The sequence below is a fragment of the Oncorhynchus mykiss genome, chromosome 11 (genome assembly GCF_057628025.1).
Source record: "Oncorhynchus mykiss isolate SJ-2025 chromosome 11, ASM5762802v1, whole genome shotgun sequence".
NCBI lineage: Eukaryota > Metazoa > Chordata > Actinopteri > Salmoniformes > Salmonidae > Oncorhynchus > Oncorhynchus mykiss.
In genome coordinates, this window is record NC_143032.1 from 87,099,082 (window position 1) to 87,122,529 (window position 23,448).

At 46.2% G+C, this 23,448-nt stretch overlaps 1 protein-coding gene across 3 annotated transcripts in view; it reads left to right on the forward strand.

Moving 5' to 3' along the window:
* dapk1 (death associated protein kinase 1) overlaps nucleotides 1-23,448 on the forward strand; it is a 201,073-nt gene that overhangs the window by 41,549 nt on the left and 136,076 nt on the right. The gene's annotated exons all lie outside the window — the stretch shown is intronic.

The following is a 23,448-nucleotide window of genomic DNA, read 5'->3' on the forward strand; positions in this document are numbered from 1 at the left end:
GAGGAGAACAGATGGAGACAACTTCCTTGGCAGGCTAGTTCCAGGTAGCACAGGCCATTCAGATAGGGACAGATGGAGAGTACCTCCTTGGCAGGCTAGTTCCAGGTAGCACAGGCCATTCAGATAGGGACAGATGGAGAGGACCTCCTTGGCAGGCTAGTTCCAGGTAGCACAGGCCATTCAGATAGGGACAGATGGAGAGGACCTCCTTGGCAGGCTAGTTCCAGGTAGCACAGGCCATTCAGATAGGGACAGATGGAGAGGACCTCCTTGGCAGGCTAGTTCCAGGTAGCACAGGCCATTCAGATAGGGACAGATGGAGAGGACCTCCTTGGCAGGCTAGTTCCAGGTAGCACAGGCCATTCAGATAGGGACAGATGGAGAGGTGGGGAAACATCCATTAGGCCCGAGTGGCGTCCTACCGTCCTTTCCCCGTAAGTTTGGGAGAACTGAGATTTGCTTGCTAAGCGTAGCCACTTCATTCCTGTAGTTCCCCGCTATCAAACAATTACCACATTGGAACTCCGGATTGTCAATACTGTCCCAGACAAGATCGTAATAAACACAGCTTCTACAGCGCTGGAAACTTTAGCTATTCCAAGTGAAGGGGGCTCCATTGCAACCTAGCCTGCTGGCTAGTTGGTAGCAGGTGTTGACGCAAACACACTTATGAACAAATTTAAAATAAAACAAAGTGAAACAACATGCCGAAGCAACAATTCAGGAACTATCGGTTTTCGTGACAGGAAGTAACTACAGTTCTTCTTCTACAGTAGCAGAATCAACACCAAAGCAGAACCCAGAGTCCACCCTGACCTATAGTTTAGAACCTTTACCCTGCTCTCAATTTCACTTCCTCAAAAGGTTTCAGCTGTAACGAGGGAAGTGTGTCTTCAGCCTTCAGAGTTGGGCAGTGAGTCAGGCATACTAACTGATCCTAGAGCCGTTTCCTGATGCCTAAGACTACACACACATGCCATTTAGAAGTATTAGTTTTGTTTTCCTCCCACACCAGTCTTTCCCTTTCAGTCATGTGATGTGTGCCTGTCTCTCAGTTCAGTTGAAGGTCTTTATTGGCACGGGAAACATATGTTTACATTGCCAAAGCAAATGGAATAGACAAACAAAAGGGAAAAAAACAAGCGAAACATTAGTTAAAATTACACTCACAAAAGTTAAACGAATATAGACATTTCAAGTGTTATATTATTGGCTGTGTACAGTGTTGTAAGAATGTGCAAATAGTTGAAGTATGAAAATCAAAAGATAAATATAGGTTTTAATTACAATGTTTGTTTGTTCTCCACTGGTTTCCCTTTTCTCATGGCAACGGGCCACACATCTTGTTGCTGTGATTGCACACTGCGGTATTTCACCTAACAGATATGGGATTTTATCAATGTTTGATTTGTTTTCAAATTCTTTGTGTGATCTGTGGGAAATACGTTTCTCTAATGTGGTTTTGGCAGGAGGTTAGGAAGTGCAGCTCAGTTTGTGGGCACATAGGCAAACCTGACTCTCAAGAGGAGACAGGCGATGACGACCTCATCAATAGCAAGGCTATAGTCACTGAGTCTGTACTACGTCAAGGATTTCGTTCATTTGGTGTCCGGCACAGTGGCTATTTATTATACCTCTGTCAACTCTGTTTTGGGCCAGATAACATTCCACTTTGATCTGGCTTTTGTTTGATTCTTTCCAGTGTGTCATAGTTAACCTTTAACTTTCTGGGTCTGAATGTTGTGTTGCTGTCCTTGGGCTCTGTGGGGTCTAGTTGTGTTGCTCTCCTGGGGCTCTGTGGGGTCTAGTTGTGTTGCTCTCCTGGGGCTCTGTGGGGTCTAGTTGTGTTGCTGTCCTGGGGCTCTGTGGGGTCTAGTTGTGTTTGCTGTCCTGGGGCTCTGTGGGGTCTAGTTGTGTTGCTGTCCTGGGGCTCTGTGGGGTCTAGTTGTGTTGCTGTCCTGGGGCTCTGTGGGGTCTAGTTGTGTTGCTGTCCTGGGGCTCTGTGGGGTCTAGTTGTGTTGCTGTCCTGGGGCTCTGTGGGGTCTAGTTGTGTTGCTGTCCTGGGGCTCTGTGGGGTCTAGTTGTGTTGCTGTCCTGGGGCTCTGTGGGGTCTAAATGTGTTGCTCTCCTAGGGGTCTAGTTGTGTTTGTGAACAGAGCCCCAGAACCAGTTGGTTGAGGGGACTTTTCTCTAGGTTCATCTCTCTGTAGTTGAGGGCTCTGTGGGGTCTAGTTGTGAACAGAGCCCCAGAACTATCTGGTTGAGGGGACTCTTCTCTAGGTTCATCTCTCTGTAGTTGAGGGCTCAGTGGTGAAACGTGTGGGCATCGCTTCCTTTTAGGTGGTTGCAGAATCTAACAGCTCTTTTCTGGAGTTTTATAACTAGTGGGTATAGTCCTAATTCTGCTCTGCATCTTTTGGGGTTTCTGATTTCTGACGTGCTGTTCCTTCTTTTTCCACAGTGTATTTCTGTATTGTTTTAGCTTGCTACTTCACTATGGTGAATAACTAAGGTTTTCTGGTTTTCTGTGTTAAATTTATTTTCTAAGGTTTTTACTCTTCATCAAAACATTTGTCGTTGTTAGTTGTTTTTCTGCTTGAATTTAAAGTGTGATATGTTAGCTGATAGGTCAAATATACTGTTCATGCTTCCTACTGCTAAATTTACACTTTCACTATTACACCTTCACCGCAGGTAGCCTAGTGGTTAGAGTGTTGGACTAGTAACCAGCAGGTAGCCTAGTGGTTAGAGTGTTGGACTAGTAACCAGCAGGTAGCCTAGTGGTTAGAGGCAGGTAGCCTAGTGGTTAGAGCGTTGGACTAGTAACTGAAAGGTTGCTAGATCGAATCCAAGAGCTGACAAGGTAAAAATCTGTCGTTCTGCCTCTGTTCCTAGGCCGCCATTGTAAATAAGAATTTGTTCTTAATTAACTGACTTGCCTGGTTAAATAAAGGTTAACTAAAAACTATTACAGGACAACATTTTGTCTAGGAAGTTGTCTAGGAGGGATTTGTGGTTGGCCAATAGTTTTTTTTGGTACATTTCTACACTACCTTCCATCCTTTTGGATCGTGATTTGAGCAAAGCTTCGTTCAAGTAGACTGCTTTTGTTGTGGGGAGTCAGTGGGCTGACTGAACGCTCCGAGAGACTCTGGGTTGAGGTCAGTGATAAAGTAGTCTACAGTACTACTGCCAAGAGATGAGCTATAGGTGTACCTACCATATGAGTGCCCTCGAAGCCTACCATTGACTATGTACATACCCATCGTACAATAGAGCTGCAGGAGTTGTGACCCCTTTTTGTTGGTTATGTAGTTATGTTTAGGGGGGCATATGGGGGAGGGAATGCTGTCACCTCCAGGTAGCTGTTTGTCCCCCTGTGTGCTGATGGTGTCAGGTTCTTGTCCAGTTCTGGCATTTAGGTCATCACAGACTAGTACATGTCCCTGGGCCTGGAAATGATTGATCTCCCCCTTCAGGATGGAGAAGCTGTCTTCATTAAAGTATGGGGATTCTAGTGGGGGATATAGGTAGCACACAGGAGGACATTTTTCTCTGTTCAGATAATTTTCTTTTGAATTTCTAGCCAATTGTTTTGATTAATTTAATCAAGTGTGTTAGGTCTGCTCTATACCAAATTATCATACCCCCTGAGTCCCTTCCCTGTTTCACACCTGGTAGTTTGGTGGATGGGACTACCAGCTCTCTGTAACCTAGAGGGCTACCAGGTTCTTTACCAGGTTTCTTGTAGACTGACGGTCTGTATTTCTGATTTCTTTGGTGAGGTCTGCGTTCCCTTTTCTTTAGGCCAAAGGCAGATGACCTCAAATCAAATCAAATCAAATGTATTTATAAAGCCCTTCGTACATCTGCTGATATCTCAAAGTGCTGTACAGAAACCCAGCCTAAAACCCCAAACAGCAAGCAATGCAGGTGTAGAAGCACAGTGGCTAGGAAAAACTCCCTAGAAAGGCCAAAACCTAGGAAGAAACCTAGAGAGGAACCAGGCTATGTGGGGGGGCAGGCAGTCCTCTTCTGGCTGTGCCGGGTGAAGATTATAACAGAACATGGCCAAGATGTTCAAATGTTCATAAATGACCAGCATGGTCAAATAATAATAATCACTGGCAGAACAGTTGAAACTGGAGCAGCAGCACGGCCAGGTGGACTGGGGACAGCAAGGAGTCATCATGTCAGGTAGTCCTGAGGCATGGTCCTAGGGCTCAGGTCCTCCGAGAGAGACAGAGAAAATTAGAGAGAGCGTACTTAAATTCACACAGGACACCGGATAGGACAGGAGAAGTACTCCAAATATAACAAACTGACCCTAGCCCCCCGACACATAAACTACTGCAGTAGTACTGTATTTAGCACTAACTGAAGTTTATTTAGTGCTTTATCCGGGCAGCCGGAAAGTAGAGCATTGCAGTAGTCTAACCTAGAAGTGACAAAAGCATGGATACATTTTTCTGCATCATTTTTGGACAGAAAGTTTCTGATTTTTTCAATGTTACGTAGAAGAAAAAAGCTCTTCTTGAAACAGTCTTGATATGTTCATCAAAAGAGAGATCAGGGTCCAGAGTAACGTCGAGGTCCTTCACAGTTTTATTTGAGACGACTGTACAACCATTAAGATTAATTGTCAGATTCAACAGAAGATCTCTTTGTTTCTTGGGACCTAGAACAAGCATCTCTGTTTTGTCCAAGTTTAAAAGTAGAACGTTTGCAGCCATCCACTTCCTTATGTCTAAAACACATGCTTCTAGCGAGGGCAATTTTGGGGCTTCACCATGTTTCATTGAAATGTACAGCTGTGTGTCATCCGCATAGCAGTGAAAGTTAACATTATGTTTTCGAATGACATCCCCAAGAGGTAAAATATATTGTGCAAACAATAGTGGTCCTAAAACGGAACCTTGAGGAACACCGAAATTTACAGTTGATTTGTCAGAGACAAACTGATATCTTTCCGACAGATACGATCTAAACCAGGCCAGAACTTGTCCGTGTAGACCAATTTGGGTTTCCAATCTCTCCAAAAGAATGTGGTGATCGACGGTATCAAAAGCAGCACTAAGGTCTAGGAGCACGAGGACAGATGCAGAGCCTCGGTCTGATGCCATTAAAAGGTAATTTACCACCTTCACAAGTGCAGTCTCAGTGCTATGATGGAGTCTAAAACCAGACTGAAGCATTTCGTATACATTGTTTGTCTTCAGGAAGGCAGTTGCTGCGCAACCGCCTTTTCAAAAATGTTTGAGAGGAATGGAAGATTCAATATAGGCCGATAGTTTTTCATATTTTCTGGGTCAAGGTTTGGCTTTTTCAAGAGAAGCTTTATTACTGCCACTTTTAGTGAGTTTGGTACACATCCGGTGGATAGAGAGCCGTTTATTATGTTCAACATAGGAGGGCCAAGCACAGGAAGCAGCTCTTTCAGTAGTTTAGTTGGAATAGGGTCCAGTATGCAGCTTGAAGGTTTAGAGGCCATGATTTTTTTCGTCATTGTGTCAAGAGATATAGTACTAAAACACTTGAGCGTCTCTCTTGATCCTAGGTCCTGGCAGAGTTGTGCAGACTCAGGACAACTGAGCTTTGAAGGAATACGCAGATTTAAAGAGGCGTCCGTAATTTGCTTTCTAATAATCATGATCTTTTCCTCAAAGAAGTTCATGAATTTATTACTGCTGAAGTGAAAGCCATCCTCTCTTGGGGAATGCTGCTTTTTAGTTAGCTTTGTGACAGTATCAAAAAGGAATTTCGGATTGTTCTTATTTTCCTCAATTAAGTTGGAAAAATAGGATGATCGAGCAGCAGTAAGGGCTCTTCGATACTGCATGGTACTGTCTTTCCAAGCTAGTCTGAAGACTTCCAGTTTGGTGTGGCGCCATTTCCGTTCCAATTTTCTGGAAGCTTGCTTCAGAGGTCAGGTATATTCTGTATACCAGGGAGCTAGTTTTTTATGAGAAATGTTTTTAGTTTTTAGGGGTACAACTGCATCTAGGGTATTGCACAAGGTTAAATTGAGTTCCTCATTTAGGTGGTTAACTGATTTTTGTCCTCTGGCGTCCTTGGGTAGGCAGAGGGAATCTGGAAGGACATCAAGGAATCTTTGTGTTGTCTGTGAATTTATAGCACGACTTTTGATGTTCCTTGGTTGGGGTCTGAGCAGATTATTTGTTGCAATTGCAAACGTAATAAAATGGTGGTCTGATAGTCCAGGATTATGAGGAAAAACATTAAGATCCACAACATTTATTCCATGGGACAAAACTAGGTCCAGAGTATGACTGTGACAGTGAGTGGGTCCAGAGACATGTTGAACAAAACCCACTGAGTCGATGATGGCTACGAAAGCCTTTTGGAGTGGGTCTGCGGACTTTTCCAGGTGAATATTAAAGTCACCAAAGATTAGAATATTATCTGCTATGACTACAAGGTCCGATAGGAATTCAGGGAACTCAATGAGGAACGCTCTATATGGCCCAGGAGGCATGTAAACAGTAGCTATAAAAAGTGATTGAGTAGGCTGCCTAGATTTCATGACTAGAAGCTCAAAAGACGAAAACATTATTTCTTTTTTTGTAAATTGAAATTTGCTATCGTAAATGTTAGCAACACCTCCACCTTTGCAGGATGCACAGGGGATATGGTCACTAGTGTAGCCAGGAGGTGAGGCCTCATTTAACACAGTAAATTCATCAGGCTTAGGCCATGTTTCAGTGAGGCCAATCACATCAAGATTATGATCAGTAATTAGTTAATTGACTATTATTGCCTTTGAAGTAAGGGATCTAACATTAAGTAGCCCTAATTTGAGATGTGAGGTATCATGATCTCTTTCAATAATGACAGGAATGGAGGAGGTCTTTATCCTAGTGAGATTGCTAAGGAGAACACTGCCATGTTTAGTTTTGCCAACCCAGGTCGAGGCACAGACACGGTCTCAATGGGGATAGCTGAGCTGACTACACTGACTGTGCTGGTGGCAGACTCCACTATGCTGGCAGGCTGGCTAACAGCCTGCTGCCTGGCCTGCACCCTATCTCATTGTGGAGCTAGAGGAGTTAGATCCCTGGCCTTTGATATTCCAGGATGAGATTCTGTCTCTCGCTCGCTCTCTCCTTACTTTTCAGATGTGCAGAGATTATGTTCTCTGTCTCCCTGTCTGGGAGGAGGCAGATGTGCAGAGATTATGTTCTCTGTCTCCCTGTCAGGGAGGAGTCAGATGTGCTGGTAACAGAGAGTGGGTTTACATTTGATTGGATGGTATGGCACCCTATTCCCTATATAGTGCACTACTTTAGACCAGAGCCCTATGGCACCCTATTCCCTATATAGTGCACTACTTTAGACCAGAGCCCTATGGCACCCTATTCCCTATATAGTGCACTACTTTAGACCAGAGCCCTATGGCCCCCTATATAGTGCACTACTTTAGACCAGAACCCTATGGCCCCCTATTCAGTCTGTTTGTATCCTCTGAGCCAAACACAAGTAAATTCACCAGAGAGGATACCAACAGCCTGCCAAGTTACCAAGATATTTCACCAGTTTACCCCACTCTCTCGCTCTCTCCCTCTGAAATACTGTTTAGAAGAGGAACCGTTTGGTACGTAGCCAGTCTGTTTGTATCCTCTGACACAAACACAAGTCAATTAACCAGAGACTAAACCAACAGCCTGCCAAGTTACCAAGATATTTCACCAGCTTACCCCCCTGTTTCTCTCTCCCTCTGAAATAATGTTTAGAAGAGAAACCAGTTGAATAGTAACCAGCCTGTTAATCACCTACATTCCTATCTACCATAATGAGCAGAGAGAAAGGTGACTCTCTGCTCATTATGGTCAGGCTGAGTTGACTCTCTCTGCTCATTATGGTCAGGCTGAGTTGACTCTCTCTGATCATTATGGTCAGGCTGGGGTGACTCTCTGCTCATTATGGTCAGGCTGAGGTGACTCTCTCTGCTCATTATGGTCAGGCTGAGGTGACTCTCTGCTCATTATGGTCAGACTGAGGTGACTCCCTCTGCTCATTATGGTCAGGCTGAGGTGACTCTCTGCTCATTATGGTCAGGCTGAGGTGACTCTCTCTGCTCATTATGGTCAGGCTGAGGTGACTCTCTGATCATTATGGTCAGGCTGAGGTGACTCTGCTCATTATGGTCAGGCAGAGGTGACTCTCTGCTCATTATGGTCAGGCTGAGGTGACTCTGCTCATTATGGTCAGACTGAGGTGACTCTCTCTGCTCATTATGGTCAGGCTGAGGGGACTCTCTGATCATTATGGTCAGGCTGAGGTGACTCTCTGCTCATTATGGTCAGGCTGAGGTGACTCTCTGCTCATTATGGTCAGGCTGAGGTGACTCTGCTCATTATGGTCAGACTGAGGTGACTCCCTCTGCTCATTATGGTCAGGCTGAGGTGACTCTCTGCTCATTATGGTCAGGCTGAGGTGACTCTCTGCTCATTATGGTCAGGCTGAGGTGACTCTCTCTGATCATTATGGTCAGGCTGAGGTGACTCTCTGCTCATTATGGTCAGACTGAGGTGACTCTCTCTGCTCATTATGGTCAGGCTGAGGTGACTCTCTGATCATTATGGTCAGGCTGAGGTGACTCTCTGATCATTATGGTCAGGCTGAGGTGACTCTCTGATCATTATGGTCAGGTTGAGGTGACTCTCTGATCATTATGGTCAGGCTGAGGTGACTCTCTGGTCATTATGGTCAGGCTGAGGTGACTCTGCTCATTATGGTCAGACTGAGGTGACTCTGTCTGCTCATTATGGTCAGGCTAAGGTGACTCTCTGCTCATTATGGTCAGGCTGAGGTGACTCTCTCTGCTCATTATGGTCAGGCTGAGGTGACTCTCTGCTCATTATGGTCAGGCTGAGGTGACTCTGCTCATTATGGTCAGACTGAGGTGACTCTCTCGGCTCATTATGGTCAGGCTGAGGTGACTCTCTCTGCTCATTATGGTCAGGCTGAGGTGACTCTCTCTGATCATTATGGTCAGGCTGAGGTGACTCTCTGATCATTATGGTCAGGCTGAGGTGACTCTCTGATCATTATGGTCAGGCTGAGGTGACTCTCTGATCATTATGGTCAGGCTGAGGGGACTCTCTGATCATTATGGTCAGGCTGAGGGGACTCTCTGCTCATTATGGTCAGGCTGAGGTGACTCTCTGCTCATTATGGTCAGGCTGAGGTGACTCTCTGCTCATTATGGTCAGGCTGAGGTGACTCTCTGCTCATTATGGTCAGGCTGAGGTGACTCTCTGCTCATTATGGTCAGGCTGAGGTGACTCTCTGCTCATTATGGTCAGGCTGAGGTGACTCTCTCTGCTCATTATGGTCAGGCTGAGGTGACTCTCTCTGCTCATTATGGTCAGGCTGAGGTGACTCTCTCTGCTCATTATGGTCAGGCTGAGGTGACTCTCTGCTCATTATGGTCAGGCTGAGGTGACTCTCTGATCATTATGGTCAGGCTGAGGTGAGTCTCTCTGCTCATTATGGTCAGGCTGAGGTGACTCTCTGATCATTATGGTCAGGCTGAGGTGACTCTCTGATCATTATGGTCAGGCTGAGGTGACTCTCTGCTCATTATGGTCAGGCTGAGATGACTTTCTCTGCTCATTATGGTCAGGCTGAGGTGACTCTCTGCTCATTATGGTCAGGCTGAGGTGACTCTCTGCTCATTATGGTCAGGCTGAGGTGACTCTCTGCTCATTATGGTCAGGCTGAGGTGACTCTCTGCTCATTATGGTCAGACTGAGGTGAGTCTCTCTGCTCATTATGGTCAGGCTGAGGTGACTCTCTGATCATTATGGTCAGGCTGAGGTGAGTCTCTCTGCTCATTATGGTCAGGCTGAGGTGACTCTCTGATCATTATGGTCAGGCTGAGGTGAATCTCTGATCATTATGGTCAGGCTGAGGTGACTCTCTGCTCATTATGGTCAGGCTGAGATGACTTTCTCTGCTCATTATGGTCAGGCTGAGGTGACTCTCTGCTCATTATGGTCAGGCTGAGGTGACTCTCTGCTCATTATGGTCAGGCTGAGGTGACTCTCTGCTCATTATGGTCAGGCTGAGGTGACTCTCTGATCATTATGGTCAGGCTGAGGTGACTCTCTGATCATTATGGTCAGGCTGAGGTGACTCTCTGCTCATTATGGTCAGGCTGATGGGACTCTCTGCTCATTATGGTCAGGCTGAGGTGACTCTCTGCTCATTATGGTCAGGCTGAGGTGACTCTCTGATCATTATGGTCAGGCTGAGGTGACTCTCTGATCATTATGGTCAGGCTGAGGTGACTCTCTGCTCATTATGGTCAGGCTGAGGGGACTCTCTGATCATTATGGTCAGGCTGAGGTGACTCTCTGCTCATTATGGTCAGGCTGAGGGGACTCTCTGATCATTATGGTCAGGCTGAGGTGACTCTCTGCTCATTATGGTCAGGCTGAGGTGACTCTCTGCTCATTATGGTCAGGCTGAGGTGACTCTGCTCATTATGGTCAGGCTGAGGTGACTCTCTGATCATTATGGTAAGGCTGAGGTGACTCTCTCTGCTCATTATGGTCAGGCTGAGGTGACTCTCTCTGCTCATTATGGTCAGGCTGAGGTGACTCTCTGATCATTATGGTCAAGCTGAGGTGACTCTCTGCTCATTATGGTCAGGCTGAGGTGACTCTCTCTGATCATTATGGTCAGGCTGAGGTGACTCTCTGCTCATTATGGTCAGACTGAGGTGACTCTCTCTGCTCATTATGGTCAGGCTGAGGTGACTCTCTGATCATTATGGTCAGGCTGAGGTGACTCTCTGATCATTATGGTCAGGCTGAGGTGACTCTCTGCTCATTATGGTCAGGCTGAGGTGACTCTGCTCATTATGGTCAGACTGAGGTGACTCCCTCTGCTCATTATGGTCAGGCTGAGGTGACTCTGTCTGCTCATTATGGTCAGGCTAAGGTGACTCTCTGCTCATTATGGTCAGGCTGAGGTGACTCTCTCTGCTCATTATGGTCAGGCTGAGGTGACTCTCTGCTCATTATGGTCAGGCTGAGGTGACTCTGCTCATTATGGTCAGACTGAGGTGACTCTCTCAGCTCATTATGGTCAGGCTGAGGTGACTCTCTCTGCTCATTATGGTCAGGCTGAGGTGACTCTCTGCTCATTATGGTCAGGCTGAGGTGACTCTCTGATCATTATGGTCAGGCTGAGGTGACTCTCTGATCATTATGGTCAGGCTGAGGTGACTCTCTGCTCATTATGGTCAGGCTGAGGGGACTCTCTGCTCATTATGGTCAGGCTGAGGTGACTCTCTGCTCATTATGGTCAGGCTGAGGTGACTCTCTGATCATTATGGTCAGGCTGAGGTGACTCTCTGATCATTATGGTCAGGCTGAGGTGACTCTCTGCTCATTATGGTCAGGCTGAGGGGACTCTCTGATCATTATGGTCAGGCTGAGGTGACTCTCTGCTCATTATGGTCAGGCTGAGGGGACTCTCTGATCATTATGGTCAGGCTGAGGTGACTCTCTGCTCATTATGGTCAGGCTGAGGTGACTCTCTGCTCATTATGGTCAGGCTGAGGTGACTCTCTGCTCATTATGGTCAGGCTGAGGTGACTCTCTGATCATTATGGTAAGGCTGAGGTGACTCTCTCTGCTCATTATGGTCAGGCTGAGGTGACTCTCTCTGCTCATTATGGTCAGGCTGAGGTGACTCTCTGATCATTATGGTCAGGCTGAGGTGACTCTCTGATCATTATGGTCAGGCTGAGGTGACTCTCTGATCATTATGGTCAGGCTGAGGTGACTCTCTGATCATTATGGTCAGGCTGAGGGGACTCTGCTCATTATGGTCAGGCTGAGGTGACTCTCTGCTCATTATGGTCAGGCTGAGGTGACTCTCTCAGCTCATTATGGTCAGGCTGAGGTGACTCTCTCTGCTCATTATGGTCAGGCTGAGGTGACTCTCTCTGCTCATTATGGTCAGGCTGAGGTGACTCTCTCTGATCATTATGGTCAGGCTGAGGTGACTCTCTGCTCATTATGGTCAGGCTGAGGGGACTCTCTGATCATTATGGTCAGGCTGAGGGGACTCTCTGCTCATTATGGTCAGGCTGAGGTGACTCTCTGCTCATTATGGTCAGGCTGAGGTGACTCTCTGCTCATTATGGTCAGGCTGAGGTGACTCTCTGCTCATTATGGTCAGGCTGAGGTGACTCTCTCTGCTCATTATGGTCAGGCTGAAGTGACTCTCTCTGCTCATTATGGTCAGACTGAGGTGACTCTCTCTGCTCATTATGGTCAGGCTAAGGGGACTCTGCTCATTATGGTCAGGCTGAGGTGACTCTCTCTGCTCATTATGGTCAGGCTGAGGTGAGTCTCTCTGCTCATTATGGTCAGGCTGAGGTGACTCTCTGCTCATTATGGTCAGGCTGAGGTGACTCTCTGATCATTATGGTCAGGCTGAGGTGACTCTCTGATCATTATGGTCAGGCTGAGGTGACTCTCTGCTCATTATGGTCAGGCTGAGGGGACTCTCTGCTCATTATGGTCAGGCTGAGGTGACTCTGCTCATTATGGTCAGGCTGAGGTGACTCTCTGATCATTATGGTCAGGCTGAGGTGACTCTCTGATCATTATGGTCAGGCTGAGGTGACTCTCTGCTCATTATGGTCAGGCTGAGGGGACTCTCTGATCATTATGGTCAGGCTGAGGTGACTCTCTGCTCATTATGGTCAGGCTGAGGGGACTCTCTGATCATTATGGTCAGGCTGAGGTGACTCTCTGCTCATTATGGTCAGGCTGAGGTGACTCTCTGCTCATTATGGTCAGGCTGAGGTGAGTCTCTGCTCATTATGGTCAGGCTGAGGTGACTCTCTGATCATTATGGTAAGGCTGAGGTGACTCTCTCTGCTCATTATGGTCAGGCTGAGGTGACTCTCTCTGCTCATTATGGTCAGGCTGAGGTGACTCTCTGATCATTATGGTCAGGCTGAGGTGACTCTCTGATCATTATGGTCAGGCTGAGGTGACTCTCTGATCATTATGGTCAGGCTGAGGTGACTCTCTGATCATTATGGTCAGGCTGAGGGGACTCTGCTCATTATGGTCAGGCTGAGGTGACTCTCTGCTCATTATGGTCAGGCTGAGGTGACTCTCTGCTCATTATGGTCAGGCTGAGGTGACTCTCTCTGCTCATTATGGTCAGGCTGAGTTGACTCTCTCTGCTCATTATGGTCAGGCTGAGTTGACTCTCTCTGCTCATTATGGTCAGGCTGAGGGGACTCTGCTCATTATCGTCAGGCTGAGGGGACTCTGCTCATTATGGTCAGGCTGAGAGGACTCTCTCTGATCATTATGGTCAGGCTGAGGGGACTCTCTCTGATCATTATGGTCAGGCTGAGGTGACTCTCTGATCATTATGGTCAGGCTGAGGTGACTCTCTGATCATTATGGTCAGGCTGAGGTGACTCTCTGCTCATTATGGTCAGGCTGAGGTGACTCTCTCTGCTCATTATGGTCAGGCTGAGGTGACTCTCTGCTCATTATGGTCAGGCTGAGGGGACTCTCTCTGATCATTATGGTCAGGCTGAGGTGACTCTCTCTGCTCATTATGGTCAGGCTGAGGGGACTCTCTCTGCTCATTATGGTCAGACTGTAAACAAAGTATTGATGTCTAGTTGACCTTGACACACACACAGACGCAGGCGTGCGCTCACAGACCCACACACAATCAAGTCAACACTTTTGCCAAGTTGCAGTGTCCCTGTTGCACCACTGCCAGTCGTCATAGAAGTAGACATTTCGTTAGGGCTAAATCAGACCATGTTTTTAGGATTCAGACGTGAGACCATCTGGTCAGCGCTATCCTGTTGATTCAGTTCACTCTGAGGTTGGCTGAAACGTCCGTAGACTCACACACTCCAGTCCTGTTGGTAGTTTGGGAAGACACAGTGAACATCTACCTGCTCTAGAAACTCTGCTGTCTCTGCACATCCATAAGTCTCTGCTAGGTAAAGCCACGCCTTATCTCAGCTCACTGGTCACCATAGCAGCACCCACTCGTAGTACGCACTCCAGGAGGTATATCTCACTGGTCACTCCCAAAACCAATTCCTTCTTTGGTCGCCTTTCCTTCCAGTTCTCTGCTGCCAATGACTGGAACGTACTGCAAAAATCACTGAAGCTGGAGACTCATATCTCCCTCACTAGCTTTAAGCACCAGCTGTCAGAGCAGCTCACAGATTACTGCACCTGTACATAGCCCATCTGTAAATAGCCCATCCAACTACCTCATCCCCATTCTGTATTTATTTATTTTTCTTGCTCCTTTGCGCCCCAGTGTTTCTACTTGCACATTCATCTTCTGCACATCTATCACTCCAGTGTTTAATTGGTATGTTGTAATTACTTAGCCACCATGGCCTATTTATTGCCTTATCCTACCTCATGTGCACACACTGTATATAGACTTTTTCTACTGTATCATTGACTGTATGTTTGTTTTACTCCATGTGTAACTCTGTGTTGTTGTTTGTGTCGCACTGCTTTGCTTTATCTTGACCAGGTCGCAATTGTAAATGAGAACTTGTTCTCAACTAGCCTACCTGGTTAAATAAAGGTGAGATAACAAATGAGGGTGACTCAACACTATAGAAGTCACCTACTACAACAACTGAAAGGACTTCAACACTTAACAAAGAGCTGCAGACAGTTTCTGAATGGGTGGAATAAGTTAGTCCTAAATACTTCAAAATCTAAAAGCATTGTATTTGGGACAAAACACTCACTAAACCTCAACTAAATATTGTAATAAATAATGTGGAAATTGAGCAAGTTGAGATGACTAAACTGCTTGGAGCAACACTAGATTGTAAACTGTCATGGTCAAAACATGTTGATACAACAGTAGCTAAGATGGGGAGAAGTCTGTCCATAATAAAGTGCTGCTCTGCCTTCTTAACAACATTATCAACAAGGCAGTTCCTACAGGCCCTAGTTTCTACCTTCTTAACAACACTATCAACAAGGCAGGTCCTACAGGCCCTAGTTTCTACCTTCTTAACAACACTATCAACAAGGCAGGTCCTACAGGTCCTAGTTTCTACCTTCTTAACAGCACTATCAACAAGGCAGGTCCTACAGGCCCTAGTTTCTACCTTCTTAACAACACTATCAACAAGGCAGGTCCTACAGGCCCTAGTTTCTACCTTCTTAACAACACTATCAACAAGGCAGGTCCTACAGGCCCTAGTTTCTAGCTTCTTAACAACACTATCAACAAGGCAGGTCCTACAGGCCCTAGTTTCTACCTTGTTAACAGCACTATCAACAAGGCAGGTCCTACAGGTCCTAGTTTATACCTTCTTAACAACACTATCAACAAGGCAGGTCCTAGTTTCTACCTTCTTAACAACACTATCAACAAGGCAGGTCCTAGTTTCTACCTTCTTAACAACACTATCAACAAGGCAGGTCCTAGTTTCTACCTTCTTAACAACACTATCAACAAGGCAGGTCCTACAGGCCCTAGTTTCTACCTTCTTAACAACACTATCAACAAGGCAGGTCCTACAGGCCCTAGTTTCTACCTTCTTAACAGCACTATCAACAAGGCAGGTCATACAGGCCCTAGTTTCTACCTTCTTAACAGCACTATCAACAAGGCAGGTCCTACAGGCCCTAGTTTCTACCTTCTTAACAACACTATCAACAAGGCAGGTCCTACAGGCCCTAGTTTCTACCTTCTTAACAACACTATCAACAAGGCAGGTCCTACAGGTCCTAGTTTCTACCTTCTTAACAACACTATCAACAAGGCAGGTCCTACAGGGACTAGTTTCTACCTTCTTAACAACACTATCAACAAGGCAGGTCCTACAGGCCCTAGTTTCTACCTTCTTAACAACACTATCAACAAGGCAGGTCCTACAGGCCCTAGTTTCTAGCTTCTTAACAACACTATCAACAAGGCAGGTCCTACAGGCCCTAGTTTCTACCTTGTTAACAGCACTATCAACAAGGCAGGTCCTACAGGTCCTAGTTTCTACCTTCTTAACAACACTATCAACAAGGCAGGTCCTAGTTTCTACCTTCTTAACAACACTATCAACAAGGCAGGTCCTACAGGCCCTAGTTTCTACCTTCTTAACAGCACTATCAACAAGGCAGGTCCTACAGGCCCTAGTTTCTACCTTCTTAACAACACTATCAACAAGGCAGGTCCTACAGGCCCTAGTTTCTACCTTCTTAAAAGCACTATCAACAAGGCAGGTCATACAGGCCCTAGTTTCTACCTTCTTAACAGCACTATCAACAAGGCAGGTCCTACAGGCCCTAGTTTCTACCTTCTTAACAACACTATCAACAAGGCAGGTCCTACAGGCCCTAGTTTCTAACTTTTTAACAACACTATCAACAAGGCAGGTCCTACAGGCCCTAGTTTCTACCTTCTTAACAACACTATCAACAAGGCAGGTCCTACAGGTCCTAGTTTCTACCTTCTTAACAACACTATCAACAAGGCAGGTCCTACAGGCCCTAGTTTCTACCTTCTTAACAGCACTATCAACAAGGCAGGTCCTACAGGCTCTAGTTTCTACCTTCTTAACAACACTATCAACAAGGCAGGTCCTACAGGCCCTAGTTTCTACCTTCTTAACAGCACTATCAACAAGGCAGGTCCTACAGGTCCTAGTTTCTACCTTCTTAACAGCACTATCAACAATGCAGGTCCTACAGGCCCTAGTTTCTACCTTCTTAACAACACTATCAACAAGGCAGGTCCTACAGGCCCTAGTTTCTACCTTCTTAACAACACTATCACCAAGGCAGGTCCTACAGGCCCTAGTTTTATCACGTGTGGTCAGGTGCCACAGAGGAATTTAGGAAAAGTATAATTGTCTCAGAACAGGGCAGCACCACTGGCCCTTGGATGTACACAAAGAGCTAATATTAATAATATGCTTGTCAGTCTCTCCTGGCTCAAAGTGGAGGAGAGATTGACTTCATCACTACTTGTATTTATGAGAGGTATTTTACAGAGCTGTCTGAACTGTTGGCACACAGCTCAGACACCCATGCATACCCCACAAGACATGCCACCAGAGGTCTCTTCACAGTCCCCAAGTCCAGAACAGACTATGGGAGGGGCACAGTACTACATACAGCCACATTAAGTAACTAATGCAGTGAAGTGTTATTTTCTATCTGTTTTTAAATATGTCTTGTGTGTCTCTGTTCCATAAGATATGAACTCCACACATACACACACACACACACACACACACGGATGTTGTACTTTAAATATGTGGTGGTTGAGATGGGGAGGAGGATGATACAGGCCTTTCTCATGTTAATAGGAGCAGCAGTTGGTTCCCCAGAAGCTGCAGGCAGAGACCAGATTTTAGAAGAGACAAGGGAGGAGACTAGGGAGAGGCCTGCATGTCAATATGCTCTGAGAGGAACTGACATTCAAGTACACGATGAAACGGACTCAACTGTAAGACCGTATTTCAATCTCTCCTTCCTCATTCATTCATTAACCACTGTTTGTCTGACTGTAGAGAGCTGCATTCCCGTGGGCAACTGGCGTGACCTGCGGGCCCCGACATGCTGCGCGCAGGTGTGAGGTGGTCAGAGAAACTTCTAGATGAAAATATATTTTAGTCCCGCAGATTATTTTGAACATTTGTCTTTGTATGTGTTTCTTAATGTATTAAAGCATTATGCACAAACTAACATGATTATAAAATTACATACATAAATTCTGTATGTTGCAGACCAGTGATTAAAATATATTTGAAGGGTATTAAAAAGGGGTAAGCCATTAGTGACACTGACGAAGTTGACAGGATACTCAAAACAGACATATTTTTGCCTCTAAAAATAAATGTTCAATACAAACATTTGTAAAATATAGAAAATGATTCATTTGAAACCCCCCTGAAAAATTCCACCATTCTATCACATCTTTCAGCACTGACAGAGTAGACTGGACTACATGGGAGGAGACACGGTGCAGTTGTCTGTAATAGACTGTAGACTGGACTACATGGGAGGAGAGACGGTGCAGTTGTCTGTAATAGACTGTAGACTGGACTACATGGGAGGAGACACGGTGCAGTTGTCTGTAATAGACTGTAGACTGGACTACATGGGAGGAGACACGGTGCAGTTGTCTGTAATAGACTGTAGACTGGGCTACATGGGAGGAGACACGGTGCAGTTGTCTGTAATAGACTGTAGACTGGGCTACATGGGAGGAGACACGGTGCAGTTGTCTGTAATAGACTGTAGACTGGACTACATGGGAGGAGAGACACGGTGCAGTTGTCTGTAATAGACTGTAGACTGGGCTACATGGGAGGACAGACACGGTGCAGTTGTCTGTAATAGACTGTAGACTGGGCTACATGGGAGGAGACACGGTGCAGTTGTCTGTAATAGACTGTAGACTGGGCTACATGGGAGGAGACACACGGTGCAGTTGTCTGTAATAGACTGGGCTACATGGGAGGAGACACGGTGCAGTTGTCTGTAATAGACTGTAGACTGGGATACATGGGAGGAGAGACACGGTGCAGTTGTCTGTAATAGACTGTAGACTGGACTACATGGGAGGAGAGACACGGTGCAGTTGTCTGTAATAGACTGTAGACTGGGCTACATGGGAGGACAGACACGGTGCAGTTGTCTGTAATAGACTGTAGACTGGGCTACATGGGAGGAGACACGGTGCAGTTGTCTGTAATAGACTGTAGACTGGGCTACATGGGAGGAGACACACGGTGCAGTTGTCTGTAATAGACTGGGCTACATGGGAGGAGACACACGGTGCAGTTGTCTGTAATAGACTGTAGACTGGGATACATGGGAGGAGAGACACGGTGCAGTTGTCTGTAATAGACTGGGATACATGGGAGGAGACACACGGTGCAGTTGTCTGTAATAGACTGGGCTACATGGGAGGAGACACACGGTGCAGTTGTCTGTAATAGACTGTAGACTGGGCTACATGGGAGGAGAAACACGGTGCAGTTGTCTGTAATAGACTGTAGACTGGGCTACATGGGAGGAGACACAGTGTAGTTGTCTGTAATAGACTGGGATACATGGGAGGAGAAACACGGTACAGTTGTCTGTAATAGACTGGGCTACATGGGAGGAGAAACACGGTGCAGTTGTCTGTAATAGACTGGGCTACATGGGAGGAGACACGGTGCAGTTGTCTGTAATAGACTGGGCTACATGGGAGGTGACACACGGTGCAGTTGTCTGTAATAGACTGGGCTACATGGGAGGAGAACCACGGTGCAGTTGTCTGTAATAGACTGTAGACTGGGATACATGGGAGGAGAAACGCGGTGCAGTTGTCTGTAATAGGCTGTATACTGGGATACATGGGAGGAGAAAACACGATGCAGTTGTCTGTAGTAGACTGGGCTACATGGGAGGAGACACACGGTGCAGTTTTCTGTAATAGACTGGGATACATGGGAGGAGAACCACGGTGCAGTTGTCTGTAATAGACTGTAGACTGGGATACATGGGAGGAGAAACACGGTGCAGTTGTCTGTAATAGATTGGGATACATGGTAGGAGACACGGTGCAGTTGTCTGTAGTAGACTGGACTACATGGGAGGAGACACAAGGTGCAGTTGTCTGTAATAGACTGTAGACTGGGCTACATGGGTTGAGACACGGTGCAGTTGTCTGTAATAGACTGGGCTACATGGGAGGAGACACGGTGCAGTTGTCTGTAATAGACTGGGCTACATGGGAGGAGACACGGTGCAGTTGTCTGTAGTAGACTGGGCTACATGGGAGGAGAACACGGTGCAGTTGTCTGTAATAGACTGGGCTACATAGGAGGAGTAACATGGTGCAGTTGTCTGTAATAGACTGGGCTACATGGGAGGAGAGACACGGTGCAGTTGTCTGTAATAGACTGGGCTACATGGGAGGACAGACACGGTGCAGTTGTCTGTAATAGACTGTAGACTGGGCTACATGGGAGGAGACACGGTGCAGTTGTCTGTAATAGACTGTAGACTGGGCTACATGGGAGGAGACACACGGTGCAGTTGTCTGTAATAGACTGGGCTACATGGGAGGAGACACACGGTGCAGTTGTCTGTAATAGACTGTAGACTGGGATACATGGGAGGAGAGACACGGTGCAGTTGTCTGTAATAGACTGGGATACATGGGAGGAGACACACGGTGCAGTTGTCTGTAATAGACTGGGCTACATGGGAGGAGACACACGGTGCAGTTGTCTGTAATAGACTGTAGACTGGGCTACATGGGAGGAGAAACACGGTGCAGTTGTCTGTAATAGACTGTAGACTGGGCTACATGGGAGGAGACACAGTGTAGTTGTCTGTAATAGACTGGGATACATGGGAGGAGAAACACGGTACAGTTGTCTGTAATAGACTGGGCTACATGGGAGGAGAAACACGGTGCAGTTGTCTGTAATAGACTGGGCTACATGGGAGGAGACACGGTGCAGTTGTCTGTAATAGACTGGGCTACATGGGAGGTGACACACGGTGCAGTTGTCTGTAATAGACTGGGCTACATGGGAGGAGAACCACGGTGCAGTTGTCTGTAATAGACTGTAGACTGGGATACATGGGAGGAGAAACGCGGTGCAGTTGTCTGTAATAGGCTGTATACTGGGATACATGGGAGGAGAAAACACGATGCAGTTGTCTGTAGTAGACTGGGCTACATGGGAGGAGACACACGGTGCAGTTTTCTGTAATAGACTGGGATACATGGGAGGAGAAACACGGTGCAGTTGTCTGTAATAGATTGGGATACATGGTAGGAGACACGGTGCAGTTGTCTGTAGTAGACTGGACTACATGGGAGGAGACACAAGGTGCAGTTGTCTGTAATAGACTGTAGACTGGGCTACATGGGTTGAGACACGGTGCAGTTGTCTGTAATAGACTGGGCTACATGGGAGGAGACACGGTGCAGTTGTCTGTAATAGACTGGGCTACATGGGAGGAGACACGGTGCAGTTGTCTGTAGTAGACTGGGCTACATGGGAGGAGAACACAGTGCAGTTGTCTGTAATAGACTGGGATACATGGGAGGAGAAACACGGTGCAGTTGTCTGTAATAGACTGGGATACATGGGAGGAGAAACACGGTGCAGTTGTCTGTAATAGACTGGGCTACATGGGAGGAGAAACACGGTGCAGTTGTCTGTAATAGACTGGCCTACATGGGAGGAGAAATACGGTGCAGTTGTCTGTAATAGACTGGGCTACATGGGAGGAGAGGAGGAGGTAACTAAGGTTACTGTAGGGTTACTATAGAGTTACTATAGGGTTACTATAGAGTTACTGTAGGGTTACTATAGGGTTACTTTAGGGTTAATATATAGTTACTATAGGGTTACTACATGGTTACTACAGGGTTACTGTAGGGTTACTACAGGGTTACTGCAGGGTTACTATGGGGTTACTACATGGTTACTGTAGGGTTACTACAGGGTTACTACGGGGTTACTGTAGGGTTACTACAGGGTTACTGTAGGGTTACTATGGGGTTACTGTAGAGTTACTATGGGGATACTGTACAGTTACTGTAGGGTTACTGTAGGGTCACTATAGAGTTACTGTAGGGTTACTGTAGGGTTACTATAGGGTTACTACAGGGTTACTGTAGGGTTACTGTGGGGTTACTGTAGGGTTACTATAGGGTTACTGTAGAGTTAATATGGGGTTACTGTAGAGTTACTATGGGGATACTGTACATTTACTGTAGGGTTACTACAGGGTTACTATGTGGTTACTGTAGGGTTACTGTAGGGTTACTACAGGGTTACTATGGGGTTACTGTAGAGTTAATATGGGGTTATTGTAGTGTTACTACAGGGTTACTACAGGGTTACTATGGGGTTACTGTAGAGTTACTGTAGGGTTACTGTGGGGTTACTATGGGGTTACTATAGGGTTACTGTAGATTTACTATAGGGTTACTGTAGAGCTACTATAGGGTTCCTGTAGGGTTACTGTAGGGTTACTACGGGGTTACTGTAGAGTTAGGGTTACTTTAGGGTTACTATGGGGTTACTATGGGGTTACTATAGAGTTACTACATGGTTACTGTATGGTTACTATAGAGTTACTATAGGGTTACTATGGGGTTACTGTAGGGTTACTGTAGGGTTACCATGGAGTTACTGTAGGGTTACTATTGGGTTACTATAGGGTTACTATGGGGTTACTGTAGGGTTACTATAGGGTTACTACGGGGTTACTGTAGAGTTAGGGTTACTATAGGGTTACTACAGGGTTACTATAGTTACTATAGGGTTACTATGGGGTTACTATAGAGTTACGGTAGGGTTACTGTAGGGTTACTATGGGGTTACTGTAGGGTTACTATGTGGTTACTGTCGGGTTACTATGTGGTTACTGTAGGGTTACTGTAGGGTTACTACAGGGTTACTGTAGGGTTACTATGGTGTTACTATAGGGTTACTGTAGGGTTACTATAGGGGTACTAAAGGGTTACTGTAGGGTTACTGTAGAGTTACTATGGGGTTACTATAGAGTTACTCTAGAGTTACTGTAGGGTTACTATAGAGTTACTGTAGGGTTACTATAGAGTTACTATAGGGTTACTGTAGGGTTACTATAGAGTTACTGTAGGGTTACTATAGAGTTACTATAGGGTTACTGTAGGGTTACTATAGGGTTACTACAGGGTTACTTTAGGGTTACTACAGGGTTACTGTAGGGTTACTACAGGGTTACTGCAGGATTACTGTAGGGTTACTATATAGTTAGTGTTACTGAGTTAATAACAAACCCCAGGAAGAGTAGCTGCTGCATTGGCAGGAACTAACAGGGATTCATAATAAACCCCAGGAAGAGTAGCTGCTTCCTTGGCAGGAACTAATGGGGATCCATAATAAACCCCAGGAAGAGTAGCTGCTGCCTTGGCAGGAACTAATGGGGATCCATAATAAACCCCAGGAAGAGTAGCTGCTGCCTTGGCAGGAACTAATGGGAATCCATAATAAACCCCAGGGAGAGTAGCTGCTGCCTTGGCAGGAACTAATGGGGATCCATAATAAACCCCAGGAAGAGTAGCTGCTGCCTTGACAGGAACTAATGGGGATCCATAATAAACCCCAGGAAGAGTAGCTCCTGCCTTGGCAGGATCTAATGGGGATCCACAATAAATATAAAACTGATATACCTTTTAATGTTCTGTGAATCAGAACAGTACTTCTCACCCTGGCGTATTGCCCTGGAGGTACTGCAGGGGATACAGTAACCCACAGAGGTTGAGAACCTCTTGTGGAGAGTGTCAGAACAATAGCCACATACTGGCATTTCAGAGCAGCTGCTTTAAAATAGTTTTTTGTTGCCCTGTACACACCAGTCCAGTCAGTCAGTCTGTCTG